This window comes from Callorhinus ursinus, unplaced genomic scaffold (assembly GCF_003265705.2).
Source record: "Callorhinus ursinus isolate GAN/ISIS: 27379988/994484 unplaced genomic scaffold, GSC_fseal_2.0 scaffold1, whole genome shotgun sequence".
In the NCBI taxonomy this organism is placed as follows: domain Eukaryota; kingdom Metazoa; phylum Chordata; class Mammalia; order Carnivora; family Otariidae; genus Callorhinus; species Callorhinus ursinus.
This window is the reverse complement of record NW_027397063.1, coordinates 16,228,184-16,243,515: the sequence shown is the minus strand read 5'-3', so window position 1 is coordinate 16,243,515 and position 15,332 is coordinate 16,228,184. Positions and strand designations below refer to the sequence as shown.

Genomic DNA, 15,332 nt, shown 5'->3' with positions numbered 1-15,332 from the left:
TGGGTTTGCTTTTTTTTAAGATTTTATTTATATATTAGAGAGAGAGAGAGAGCAGAGCAAGGGAGAGCCTGAGTAGGGGGTGGGGAGGAACTTACTGTCAAGGAGGGAACCCAAGGTAAGGCTCAATCCCAGGACCCTGAGATCATGACCTGATCCGAAGGCAGACACTTGACTGAGTCACCTAGGCTCACCTGTATTTGGGTATTTTCAAGTTATCTATTTCTTCCAACAGCCCTGTAAAGTTTCAAGAGAACGACAATTTTACTTACTTTCAGTCGAGTTCCTCAGCATGGGGCAAGTCTGACCCAGAGCCAAGGCCCTCCTTGGTCCCAGCTTACAATTAGCAAATGTCACCAAGAAGAAAACAGTCAGTGATAGGATAGTCAGCTCATCTAAGAAGAGTCCTGCCATCTCTGGAATTCCAATTCTATTCTTATTGCTTTCACTGCTCTTAGTGTCTATGAAATTGTGATTTTTGCAATGGACTGAGCTTTTCCAAATGTTACAGTGGAACTGTTAAGGTCATGATCTACACAATATGAGTATGAATATATGAATTAAATGCATTATGAAGGTCATGTACACGAATTAAATGTATTAATAGAAGTTACATTACTATAACAGCTTCTGATGTGTCTCATTGCTTCTAATCTTAACATATCCCATGTCAGAGTACATTCTCCCAAAAAAAGAAGGCATGGTCCTTTAAAATATAAATATATTTGACCAAAAAAAAATATATAAATATATTTGTACTGCTTCTCCAACTTTTCTAATGGCTTCTGTGCACATTTAAATAAATACATAGTCTCTTCTAGGGCTTAAAACATTATATTATATGATCCAGACTGACATTCTGACTTTTTAATTTCTAGAAGTTCCAACAGGAATTTCATATCCTTTTTTTCTTTTAAAGATTTTATTTATTTATTTGACAGAGAGAGACACAGCGAGAGAGAGAACACAAGCAGGGGGAGCGGGAGAGGGAAAAGCAGGCTTCTGGCCAAGCAGGGAGCCCGATGCGGGGCTCGATCCCAGAACCCTGGGATCGACCTGAGCGGAAGGCAGACGCTTAACGACTGAGCCACCCAGGCGCCCAGGAATTTCATAGCCTTAAAATAGGTTCCCATCTTTAGGTTTTCCTATTATGACACCTATCACCCATGATTACAATGCCTCACCCAAACTCTATCCTACGCTTTTACCCTTGCTTAACACAGACAGACCATATTTCTTATGTCTGAAAATCCCAAGCTTATTTTCATCTCAATTCTTTATCATTTGCTCATACTTTGACTAGAACTGTTGAATTGGCAAGCTAATTCCTCACCATTTAAGAATCCAATCAAATGCCACTTCTCTGAACATCTTACTTAAATTAGTCCCTTCCCATCATGCTTAACTACACTATTTTACTTCCTTTATAACACTCAGCCTTATCTGAAATTATCTTTTGTGTTTGTCCAGTCTCTGCAGCATACTTTCAAAATGCAAGGAAGGCTATAATAAACTTTCTTGTACCATTTTCTTTTGCCATTTGTCAAATTATTTTGATAATACATATTTGAGGTAGATCAACTTTTATATCAAAGTTCATATTATTTTGTCTTTGACTCATTTTGTTATGTTTTTAGGGAATTTTTTTTTCCAATTTACATCTATTCTAGGAGAATGTGGAAGTTCAGTAAAATATTAAATACAAAGAAATTGACAAAACATTATACTGTTCTTTACTTAAATATCATGATCTTTAGTATTTAGTGATTAAATATTTTTGGATATTTATATAAGTAGAGGAAAGTTAAATTTGAATTTCCCATGTCTCAACATTTTATGCCTAAGAAAATTTTTTACATAATATAGAGAACATTTTCCATATGTACACAGATCTATCTTTATATATTACATGACTCAGATTCAAAATACAGTTTATATGAGTGAAGCATTCAAATTCAAACCTACACAATGAGGTAATAGTGACTAAAATAAAAATATTTTTGTAGTTTCAAAGTATTTCAGAAAAAAATTAATTAATTCAAACAGAATTATTTTTTTAAGTTTTATTTAAGTTTCAGTTAATATACAGTGTAATATTAGTTTCAGGTGTTCAACATAGTGATTTAACACGTCCATCCTACACCTGGTTCTCATCACAAATGCATTCCTTAAACCTCATCACCTATTTAACCCATTCCCCCACCCACTTCCCTTCTGGTAACCATTAGTTTGTCCTCTGTAGTTAAGAGTCTGTTTTTTGGTTTGCTTCCCCCTCTCTTTTATTTTCCCTTTGCTCACTTGTTTTATTTCTTAAATTCCACATATGAGTGAAATCATATGGTATTTGTCTTTCTCTGACTTATTTTATGTAGCAATATTCTAGCTCCGTCTGTGTTGTTGCAAATGACAAGATTAATTCTTTTTTATGGCTGAGCAATATTCTTTTTTTATGGCTGAGATATCTTCATTATCTATTAATCAGTTGATGGACAGTTGGGGTGCTTCCATATCTTGGCTATTATAGGTGGTAGATAATACTGTTATAAACATCGGGGTGCATGTATCCTTTTGAATTAGTATTTTTGCATTCTTTGGATAAATACCTGGTAGTGCAATTGGTGGATCATAGGATAGTTCTATTTTTAACTTTTTGAGGAAACTCCATACTGTGTTGCACAGTGGCTGCACCAGCTTGCATTCCCACCAACAGTGTAGGAGGGTTCCCCTTTCTCCATATTGTTGCCATCACCTGTTGTTTCCTGTATTGTTCATTTTAGTCATTCTGACAGGTCTGAGGTGATAGTTCATCATAGTTTTGATTTGTATTTTCCTGATGATCAGTGATGTTAAGCATCTTTTTGGTGTCTGTTAGCCATCTGGATGTCTTCTGTGGAGAAATTTCTATTCATGTCTTCTGCCCATTATTTTAATTGGATTATTTGTTTTTGGGGTGTTGAGTTTGTAAGTTCTTTATATATTTTGGATGTTAACCTCTTATCAGATATGTCATTTGCAAAGATCTCCCATTCTGTAGGTTGCCTTTTAGTTTTGTTGATTGTTTCCTTCGCTGTGCAGAAGTTTTTTTTATTTTGGTGAAGTCTCAATAGTTCATTTTTGCTTTTATTTACCTTGCCTAAGGAGACATATCTAGAAGGAAGTTACTACCACAGATGTCAAAGAGGTTACTGGCTATGTTCTGCTCTAGGATTTTTTTTTAACGTAATTATTTTTATTATGTTATGTTAATCACCATACATTACATCATTAGTTTTTGATGTAGTGTTCCATGATTCATTGTTTGCGGATAACACCCAGTGCTCCATGCAGTACTTGCCCTCTTTAATACCCATCACCAGGCTAACCCATCCCCCCACCCTCCTCCCTTCTAGAACCCTCAGTTTGTTTCTCAGAGTCTATAGTCTCTCATGGTTCATCTCTCCCTCCGATTTCTCCTCCTTCATTCTTCGCTTCCTGCTATCTTCTTCTCCTCCTCCTCCTTCTCCTTCTCCTCCTCCTCCTCCTCCTCCTCCTCCTTCTTCTTCTTCTTCTTTTTAACATATAATGTATTATTTGTTTCAGAGGTACAGGTCTGTGATTCAACAGTCTTACACAATTCAGAGCACTCACCATAGCACACACCCTCCCCAATGTCTATCACCCAGCCACCCCATCCCTCCCACCTCACACCCCTCCAGCAAACCTCAGTTTGTTTCCTAAGATTAAGAATTCCTCATATCAGTGAGGTCATATGATACATGTCTTCCTCTGATTGATTTATTTCACTCAGCATAACAACCTCCAGTTCCATCCGTGTTGTTACAAATGGCAAGATTTCATTCCTTTTGATGGCTGCATAACATTCCATTGTGTATATATACCACATCTTCTTTATCCATTCACCTGTCGATGGACATCTTGGCTCTTTCCACAGTTTGGCTATTGTGGACATTGCTGCTATAAATAGCGGGCTGAACATACCCCTTCGGATCCCTACATTTGTATCTTTGGGGTAAATATCCAGTTGTGCAATTGCTGGGTCGCACAGTAGCTCTATTTTCAACTTTTTGAGGAACCTCTATATTGTTTTCCAGAGTGGTTGCACCAGCTTGCATTCCCACCAACAGTGTAGGAGGGTTCCCCTTTCTCCGCATCCTCGCCAACATCTGTCGTTTCCTGACTTGTTAATTTTAGCCATTCTGACTGGTACGAGCTGGTATCTCATTGACGTTTTGATTTGGATTTCCCTGATGTCCAGCGATGTTGAGCATTTTTTCATGTGTCTGTTGGCCATTTGGATGTCTTCTTTGGAAAAATGTCTGTTCATGTCTTCTGCCCATTTCTTGATCGGCTCATTTGTTCTTTGGGTGTGGAGTTTAATAAGTTCTTTATAGATTTTGGATACAAGCCCTTTATCTGATATGTCATTTGCAAATATCTTCTCCCATTCTGTCGGTTGTCTTTTGGTTTCATTGACTGTTTCCTTTGCTGTGCAAAAGCTTTTTATCTTGATGAAGTCCCAAGAGTTCATTTTTGCCCTTGCTTCCCTTGCCTTTGGCGATGTTTCTAGGAAGAAGTTGCTGCAGCTGAGGTCAAAGAGTTTGCTGCCTGTGGTCTCCCTTAGGATTTTGATGGACTCCTGTTTCACATTTAGGTCTTTCAACCACTTTGAGTCTGTTTTTGTGTGTGGTGTAAGGAAATAGTCCAGTTCCATTCGTCTGCATGTGGCTGTCCAATTTTCCCAACACCCTTTGTTGAAGAGACTGTCTTTTTTCCACAGGACATTCTTTCCTGCTTTGTCAAAGATGAGTTGGCCATAAAGTTGAGCGTCCATTTCTGGGCTCTCTATTCTGTTCCATTGATCTATGTGTCTGTTTTTGTGCCAGTACCATATTGTCTTGATGATTACAGCTTTGTAATAGAGCTGGACGTCCGGAATTGTAATGCCACCAGCTTTGCTTTTCTTTTTCAACATTCCTCTGGCTATTCGGGGTCTTTTCTGGTTCCATCCAAATTTTAGGATTATTTGCTCCATTTCTTTGAAAAAAGTTGATGATATTTTGACAGGGAATGCATTGAATGTGTAGATTGCTCTAGGGACCATTGACATTTTCACAATATTTGTTCTTCCAATCCATAAGCTTGAAATATTTTTTTCATTTCTTTGTGTCTTCCTCAGTTTCTTTCATGAGTATTTTATAGTTTTCTGAGTACAGATTCTTTACCTCTTTGGTTAGACTTATTCCTAGGTATGTTATAGTTTTGGGTGCGATTGTAAATGGGTTCAACTCCTTAATTTCTCTTTCTTCTGTCTTATTGTTGGTGTATAGGAATGCCACTGATTTCTGTGCATTCATTTTATATCCTGCCACTTTACTGAATTCCTGTATGAGTTCTAGCATTTTTGGGGTGGAGTCTTTTGGGTTTTCCACATAAAGTATCATATCATCTGCAAAGAGTGAGTGTTTGACTTCTTTGCCAATTTGGATGCCTTTTATTTCTTTTTGTTGTCTGATTGCCGTGGCTAGGACTTCTAATACTATGTTGAATAGCAGTGGTGATAGTGGACATCCCTGCCGTGTTCCTGACCTTAGGGGGAAAGCTCTCAGTTTTTCCCCAATGAGAATGATATTCTCAATGCTGTGGGTTTTTCGTAGATGGTTTTATGATATTGAGGTATGTACCTTCTATCTCCATGCTTTGAAGAGTTTTGATCAAGAAAGAATGCTGTACTTGGTCAAATGCTTTTTCTGCATCTATTGAGAGGATCATATGGTTCTTGTTCTTTGATTAATGTATTGTATCACATTGATTGATTTGCAGATGTTGAACCAACCTTGCAGCCCAGAAATAAATCCCACTTGGTCATGGTGAATAATCCTTTTAATGCACAGTTGGATCCTATTGGCTAGTATTTTGGTGAGAATTTGTGCATCCATGTTCATCAAGGATATTGGCCTGTAATTCTCCTTTTTGATGGGGTCTTTTAAAAAAGGGATTGATAAGATGTTGGTTGAAAAAGGGTAAAAGAAAAAGAAAGTTAAAATTAACTTTGAAAGACTAAAGACTCATGGGAAAAAAGCCATAAATTCTATGTGCAGTATTCCCCTAGCGCTGGAGTTCTGCCGTTCTCATTGATCCGTAAACTTGGTCTTGGCTGGCTGTTCTTGCTGATCTTCTGGGGGAGGGGCCTATTGCCATGGTTCCCAAATGTCTTTGCCAGAAGCAGAATTGCCCCGCCCTTGCTGGCCGGGCTAAGTAATCTGCTCAGTTTTGCTCTCAGTAGCTTTTGCTCCCTGCAAGCTTTCCCTACAGTTTTGGAGGACAAGAGTGAAAATGGCGGCCTCCCAATCTCTGCCCCAGAGCAGCTGAGACCTCGGTGTTCCACTCTTCAGTGAGCCCCCAGAGAAAAGCAGTCGATGACTCCTGTCTCCCCAGTCTGGCTGCACTCCGTGCTCACCCTGCCTGTGACCAAACATTTCTATCTCTGGTGCATGACCCCATTTGGAGTCTCCAAACCCAGCAGATCCCTGCAGTGTGCTCCTGCGCCGCTCCTCCCAGGGGAGGAAGGGGAGTCTCCCTGGATCTGCCACTTGTTGGGTCCCTGCTGGAAGAGCAGTGGCCCAGCTGTGCTGCAGATCACAGTTTATGTCAACCCGAAGCTTGAGAGCCCACTCCTCGGCTCTGTCTCTGCAGCTGGCTTCCCTGCTCCAGTACCTGGGAGCTCTGCCCACTCAGGCACCTCCAGTCTTTTTGTGACCCCAAGCGTCCTGAGACCACACTGTCCCAGTGAGGGTTACACACACACACACACACACACACACACACACACACACACACACACACCCTGCTTAGCCACTGGAGCGACATCCCTCAGTGGAGCTGACTTCTAAAAGTTCCGATTTTGTGCTCTGTGGCTCTATCACTTGTCAGAAGCAGCTGAAGTAGGCACCCCTCCCCCGCCATCTATCTGCCCAAATATCACCTTGGATTCACTTCTCCTCACATCCTACCTTCCAGAAAGCGGTCGCTTTTCTGTTCAGAGTTGCTATTGTTTTCTTCAATCTCCTGTTGAGTTCGTAGGTGGTCAGAATGGTTTGATCCCTATTCAGCTGAATTCCTGGGACCAGACAAAATTTAGTTCTCCTACTCCTCCGCCATCTTGCTCCTCCTCTGCTCTAGGATTTTAATGGTTTCCTGTCTCACATTTAGCTCTTCAACCCATTTTGAATTTATTTTTGTGTATGGTGTAAGAAAGTCAACCAGTTTCATTCTTTTGCATATTGCTTTCCAGTTTTACCAAACACCATTTGTTGAAAGGACTTTTTCCATTGGATGTTTTTTTCCTGCTTGTAGAAGATTAATTGACCACATAGTTATGGGTTCAGTTCTGGGCTTTCTATTCTACTGATCTATATGTCTAAATTTGTGTCAGTACCATACTGTCTTGATCACTACAGCTTTGTAATATAACTTGAAGTCTGGAATTCTGATGTTTCCAGCTTTGCTTTTCCCTGTCAAGACTGCTTTGGGCATTTGGAGTTTTTCTGTGGTTCCATACAAATTTTAGGATTGTTTGATCTAGTTCTTCAAAAATGCTGTTGCTATTTTGATAGGCATTGCATTAAATGTGTAGATTGCTTAGAAATGAATTATTTCCTTTCCTAGATTAGATGAATATCAAGAGAGTTGATTTCATTTTAATGCCATTGATTGTATTTATTACCAAGTTGTGTTATTCCTTAGTAAGGCCAAAAATTGACATATTCAGTTTTTATCCAAGTGTTGATTTGAGTGGTATTTTTAATATTTTTCCTCACTTTTTTCTTTCTTACTTCACCTCATTGTTATGACTTCTAAAAAACTCTTTAATGAAGCAGAAATTTGTGTTCTGTCAATATGAAAAGTACCTATTACAAAATAAAAAAGGACCTGACTTTACTCCTGCCCCACTATCACATCTTCTAAACATGAATTTGATGCAGCCGATAGTATCTGCATTAATAACATCTGCTGCTTTTGTCATTAAATTCCACCCACTGCTTAATGCCTGGAGCTTCAAAAATATGAGAATTAGCTAAAAGAGTTTCAAATTGAAGAAAAAAATTGAAGCTTTGAAAACATGTATTACCACCTATAATCTTTCATAGTGGGAAAAATCACAGCCTCCAGCCATACATGGAATACATCAAATTCCTTAACAGTTGAGGAAATTTAAATCAAAGGAAATTATTGGAGGAACGTTAGGTCTATGTTGTGTTGCTGGGTTAAATGAAGACTAAGACAATGAAGTAATGAGTGTCATAAATGTGATGTTTAAGGTCTGAAAAGAGGGCTTATTTCAAATAATTATATATTCAACTATACATAACATTAGATAATTTTTAAGTAAGGAATATTTAAACTAAATTTAGGGCGCCTGGGTGGCTCAGTTGGTTAAGCGACTGCCTTCGGCTCAGGTCATGATCCTGGAGTCCCAGGATTGAGTCCCGCATTGGGCTCCCTGCTCAGCGGGGAGTCTGCTTCTCCCTCTGACCCTCTTCCCTCTTGTGCTCTCTATCTCTCATTCTCCCTCTCTCAAATAAATAAATAAAATCTTAAAAAAATAAAAACAAACTAAATTTAAACATTAAAAACAGGTAATATAATTGATATATTATATATATGCAATGTGTATATAAAAATGAGTCTTTTAACCTATTTATCTTCAGTATGTGAAGATTACAGAACAGAGAATACACTAGGAGGGATATAAGTAGGTAATCATAGGCATTATATTGTAGGTATATCCTTAGTTTTAAAGCCCCTTTTTACTATACAGTAAGTGGTGGGGGGTAGGAGGGATGGGGTGGCTGGGTGATAGACACTGGGGATGGTATGTGCTATGGTGAGTCCTGTGAATTATGTAAGACTGTTGTAAGTCAACAGACTTATGTAAGTCTGTTGAATCACAGACCTGTAACTCTGAAACAAACAATACATTATAAGTTAAAAAAAAAGAAGAAGAAGATAGTAGGAAGGGAAAAATGAAAGGGTGAATCAGAGGGAGAGACGAACCATGAGAGACTATGGACTCTGAGAAACAAACTGAGGGTTCTAGAAGGGAGGGGGGTGGCGAGATGTGTTAGCCTGATGAGGGCACATATTGAATGGAGCACTGTTTGTTGTATGAAAACAATGAATCATGGAACACTACATCAAAAACTAATGCTGTAATGTATGGTGACTAACATAACATAATAAAATAAAATTTAAAAAAAAAGAACTATTATCTTCCCCTTCATGCCATTCACTGAAGATATGCTTATTGATTTTATTTGTCCATTGTGAAAGATATTAAGCATAGAATTATCCTTGAAACCAAAGTCAAGTTATACACAACTTATAGGAATTGATCATAGACACTTCTTCACTTTAATGAAATATAATTGATATATTAATTTCAGGTGTAAAACATAACGATTCCATATTTGCATATATTGCAAGATGATCACCATAATAAGCCTGGTTAATATCTATCACCATACATAGTTATAAATGATGAGAACTTTTAAGATCTACTCTCTCTCTTTTTGTTTTTTCACTTTATAATACAAGTTCATATGCATTAGATTAAGATCCACCTCTATTCAGATGTCAGGGCCTTGGTTTAGGGATTTTCTAAGTGAGATTCTTTTGCTATATGCTTGGCTAGATCCTTTGTCCTCATTTACAGATTACTAAGATTCTTTTTGTCTAGTGAAATTATTATCTTTCAGAATTCATAGGTCCATTTTGTTGAATTGCACATTTCTTCCCCACCATTCTGCCCAGCAGCATCCTTCATAACACTACTAATGCTCTCATTGTACTGGTTAAGTGGCTCATAGCTCCTCCTCACTGAGTTTGAAACGTTCTCCAGAATTTGGAAATGTATTTAGTAAATATATAGTAAGCCACAGATTATTTTTCAGACTCCAAAAAAAAGCTAAAATGTTAAGTTTCTAACTGTAAATTAATACTTCCAAGTATAATTTCCAACATTTATAACTGTAAATTAATTTACATTTTCCAACTAAAAATTAAAATTATTAGGTGATAGCTTCATCAGAATGGACTATATATATAATATTTAAAATATATGTATATTTTTAAAAATCTGTTTCATTGTATTAGGACCCAAATTTCAAATGTGTTATTGATTTTTTTAAAAATGACTTTTTATGTGAATACTATGCAATTTAAACTGTTGTCTGATACATATAGGCTTCATAGAGTATTAAGACATATCCTGATTCATCAAGCAAATTTTTATTCAGGATCTGAAATCAATGGCAGGCTTAATGCTTTTTAAAATAGATAGTATTGTTTTAATAAAAAATGTCAGCAATGTAATTACTCCTTAAGCAAAAGGCCACAGAGAGGAAAATTGGATGATACTTAAATTGAGCATATGAGAAAATTAATTTGTGTTAAAAAAGTAGCAATTAGACATTTCCATGGCAGCATGAGAACGATCATAATTTTGTCTTTTACTCCTTTGCAAAGTATAATTTTTTGAATTTATTTATTTTAAAGGGAAACTAAACCAACAGAAGTATGGAAAATAACATTAGTTGCAAAACCCAAAAATGGATGTTATCTTAAAATATTTCTAGGATATTTCATATTGCTTTTAACCCTTTCAGTCTTTTGTTTATTCCCAAAATAGATTACCTAAACTAAAATTTTAAATCTCTTGCAGTCTAACATGCTGAAATACTTATATAGTTTTTGTGGTTTCTTAGATAATTGCTAAATATGTACTGCTTGATATCTGAGCAGATTGATCATTTAGCATTTAGTCAGCAAGAAGAAACAGTTGTCTTCCCCTAAATTCTATTACACTTTGTACACAGATTCTTCATTCTCAGTACCCTCTTATAATTTATAAAAAAGGAATCTCAAAATAAATAACTGTCTATTTATATACAATCCTGACATAGAAACCTCAAAGAAGACATACTGGATTTACTTGATTGAAGTACTTTTTTTTGGTTAATCGTAATTGTTGCATTATAATTTTATAAATACAAGGAAGGTAGGCCCTATCATTTAGATACATTCTGCAATGGGTCTTTAGACTTACTAGGATTAATCTCTATCTTGTTTTTCAATGCTTACTGTTTCTGTTCTCTAATAAAGACTGCTGCCATAACTGAGAGATGGATGAGGTACATGGTTATCTTGTAGATTTAAAACACTATACCATCTTGCTGGCCATAGGTCATAGTCATGATCACTATTTCTTACCCTTCACCTGGGCCAGATTTCATACCACAAGGAAGAAAGTAACAATATCTATTTTCTATTTATTTAGTTATCAAGGATTGCTCTCTCTTTCTCTCTGAAACCTTATTTCATTCCATTGCTTCTACAGAAAAGTAAGACTGAAGCCATTATATTCTTATTGTAGAAGAGCAAAGTTTAAATGTCACTAATAATTGAGGTATTGTTTTCTTATTTTCATACTTCAATACACTTAATGGTTTAACATTTCTAAATTTTCTACTCTTTCAAATCAGTCTAGCCTCATCAAAAAGTCATTTTTCTTCTAAAAAAACTTGCCATTTTTTTCTAAGTATTTGAGATAACATTATTTTAAAATCCCATTTTTCTTATAACAGATGTCCCCAGACGATATTTCTTTTCTTTTTTCAAGTTTTTATTTAAATTCCAGTTAATTAACATATAGTGTAATATTAGTTTCAAGTGTAGAATTTAGTGATTCATTATTTACATACAACTCCCGGTGCTCATCACAAGTGCCCTCCTTAATCCCCATCACCCATTTAACCCATCCCCCACCCACCTCCCCTTCAGCAACCCTCAGTTTGTTCTCTATAGTTGAGAGTCTGTTTTCTCATTTGCCTCTCTTTCTTTTTCACTTATGTTCATTGCTTTTTTTCTTAAATTCCATATATGAGTGAAATCATGGTATTTGTCTTTCTCTGACTGACTTATTTCACTTAGCATAATACTCTCTAGCTCCATCCATGTCATTGCAAATGGTAAAATTTCATTCTTTTTTATGGTTAATATTCCATTATATATATAACACATCTTCTTTATCCAGTCCTCACATATTATTGAACTGTAATGTCTCCTTGTGGAATCAAATGGATCAAAATTTAAAGTGACAAGAGTGATAATATGATGATTTCCTGCTAATATAAGAGTATTCTTATACTATATTTCTTTTCTACGGCAGCCCTGTTTGTGGATTTTCCAGGCGGCATTCATCCTCATATACCAGTGATTAAATCTTAAAGGAAATGTAAACATAAATTTTCCCCAAAGTTTTCAGTGTTGCTTATCATTTGAAATACCTTTAAATTTCAATTAAGTTATTTACTTTTAAAAATATAACTTAATTCATTTATTATTTTTTTTTCCTGGAAGAGAAAGACTGAAGTACTGAAATTTTGTATGTTTTTTCTTGTTTGTCTGTCTGGGATTAGGTCAAATGTGAATGTCTGAAGAATCTCTCAGTGGGGCCAGTAAGGATATGGCTGACATAGAAATATATGTCTGCAACTGATAAAAGTGTTATAAACTGAAGTTTAGAACTGAAAATTATAAGCATATATGGGAAAATGAACATAAAGCAATTGGGAGTGGATGTGTAGTGTGGTCGTAAGGAACTTGAGGATATACAATTGATAATGGGACTCACCAGTGACAGGATAGTCAGTGAAAGATGATTCAGTGACACCATTCTTAAGAAAGAATGGTCAGAAAAAATTGGAGTAAAACCTTGATGCTTTGGAGTCATAAAAAGAAAGAGGACAGCATCACAATGTATAAAGACCTGCCAATGATATAAAATACTTCAGAGAGATTAAATAATATATATCCATTTGATTGAGCAATCAGTAAGTTTATGGGGGTCACATTTATGAGTCATTCAATGGAATGGTAAAATGGATGTTTAAATGCAGTAAGTGAAGAAAGCTGATGAGGTGATGAACTGAATACATAGTTTGGATAACCTCCACTGGCAAACTAAATGTAGGCAAGGAAATAGCAGAATACGTATTGGAGGAACGAGGGGTATATCGTTGAGGTTTTTTTTTTTTTTTTCAGTCTCATGGCATTTATATTTTATCTATTTAGGAGGAAGCATGATCCCTGACAGAGAAAAAGTAGATGGTAAGAGGGATTGCCTGCCAAAATAATCATGTAAGATGAGTAGGTCAAAATTTTGACACAGTTACCCTCAGAAAATTATAACCTAAAATCAATTACACAGAACTGATACTTACCAAGAATAAAGTATAAAAGAAATTATGTACAAGATTCATGTCTGGATTCTGACCTGACACATTTCCCTGTGTCAAAATACTTGCATACTAAATTTTACAACTCTAAATAAAATGCAAATGGCACCACTCAGCTGGGCCCAAGCCTTCTCAGTAGTAGTGCCTGTGTCCTGGTGGTGGCCATAACCCAAAGTCATACTGGGGTTATACCATTTTAGTATTCCCTTAGGAAAGAGGCAGTGTGTATGACTGACTACAGTATCAACATTTGCACTTGGTACTGGATGAACAATATGGTGACATAAAAGCCTGAGGTTCTTTGACTACAGAAGACCAGATATTTATTCCAACTCAGAGTGGTCATGTATGTCTTAAAGAATGGTTGTAGCAGGCTAGACAGATATCAGTGGGGGAAAGGCAGGCAATGAAGACTAAGACTTGAAGCATAAGAAGGATTCATCACGCCATTGCTGGCATAAAAACAGAAGCAGCCACATTACATGGAATGTAGGTAGTCTCTAGATATTGTAGGGACAGCCAACTTTGTTGCTTATATTTACAATGGTCAATTAATGACTATTTTAGAAGCTCTTTATCTCCTAGTAAGTGATTTTTTTTTCATACTTTCTAAACAAAAAAACCTAAATCTTCATGGGAAAATGGGGTGATTATTAAGCTGCCCGGGATCTACAATTACGGTCATTCGTGCTTCAAAGAAAGAGAGGATGAAAGGATAGAAACTTTTAATACATGTCTCACCAGTTAGTTGATCTGGGTTTGGTTATTTTTGAAGCATTTGTGGTCACTGTGTCTTTAATACTAATCTTTGTGGTACTATCTTGCTCTAGATGTACGGACGTTTATATAACAATATGCTTACTCTGTCATTGGAGCATTTTCAGCATCCCATTTTAAAGGTCTGGGTATTGTTATTAAATATATTTTTGTTGGGAAGTCTGTACTGGATATCCCTTGGCTTGGATTCTTCTGCTTAGCTGTATAGTCTGTGTAAGCACAGAGATTAATTATGTCTACATAGGGCCCTGGATATATTCAACACTTCCATGGTGATTCTATTATATTAGGTATTCTTTACAATTTCAGTTTTAACTAGTTTAGCTCTTCTTTTAAGGGGTGACAAGATGTGCCTACTGATGGTACTATGAGTGTTTATCTCACCATTTTGTGGGAAAACACTAATATTTTTGTGCCTTTAAAGATGTCAGTTTTTTTCTAACAAGTCAGCCTATGTGTTTTCAAAAAGATGAAAAAGTAATGAATGACAATCTCTCTAATATGTATGCAATTCTTCATAATAATGAAAAAAAATTAACTGGTGCAATTGAATAGCAAGCTGGAAAAAATCCCCTAGAGAAATGGAAATCTGACAGCATTATGAGAAAAAAATATTTAAAAGGCTAATCTGTAATTCTGCTACTAAATGAATTTGAATATCAAATGTGACTGAAAAAAGGATTTTCGTGTGTTAAGCAGAATTTTAGGATGTCCCTCATGACCTTACTTCCAGGTGTTAATCCCATGATTATGTCATGTTACATAGAAAAAGATGTTGCAGATGTAGGTAAGTTTACTAAGGAGTCAACCATAAAACAGAGAAATTATTCAGGTGGTGCTAATCTAATCACATGACCCCTTTGAAAGCAGAAAGTTTTCTTATTGTTGGCAGAAGATGAAGTCAGAGATATTTGAGGTATAAGAAGGATTTACCATGCCATTGCTGTCTTGAAATTGGAAAGAACATACAAAAAATAATGCAGGTGACTTTTAGAAACCAAAAGCAGATCCTGGCTGACAGCCAGACATGGAACAGGGACTTCAATCCTAAAACGACAAGAAATTGAATCCAGCCAACAACCCAAGTAAGATTGAAAGAGAATTCTTCCCCAGAGTCTCCAGATAAGAACTCAGCACCCTGAGTCAACATTTGACTTTGGCCTTGGGTATAACTAAGCAGAAACTCAGCTGAGCTTGTCTGTATTTCTCATTAACAAAAACTGTGAGATAATAAAAGGATGTTGTTTCAAGTCATGAAGCTTA

General features: G+C 36.3%; 1 long non-coding RNA gene and 1 pseudogene across 1 annotated transcript in view; both read left to right on the top strand.

Annotated features, from left to right (window-relative positions):
• The window catches only part of LOC141373447 (uncharacterized), a 37,584-nt gene that overhangs the window by 13,086 nt on the left and 9,166 nt on the right, over nucleotides 1-15,332 (top strand). The window lies entirely within an intron of this gene.
• LOC112833982 (magnesium transporter NIPA2 pseudogene) lies at nucleotides 13,847-14,673 on the top strand (annotated as a pseudogene).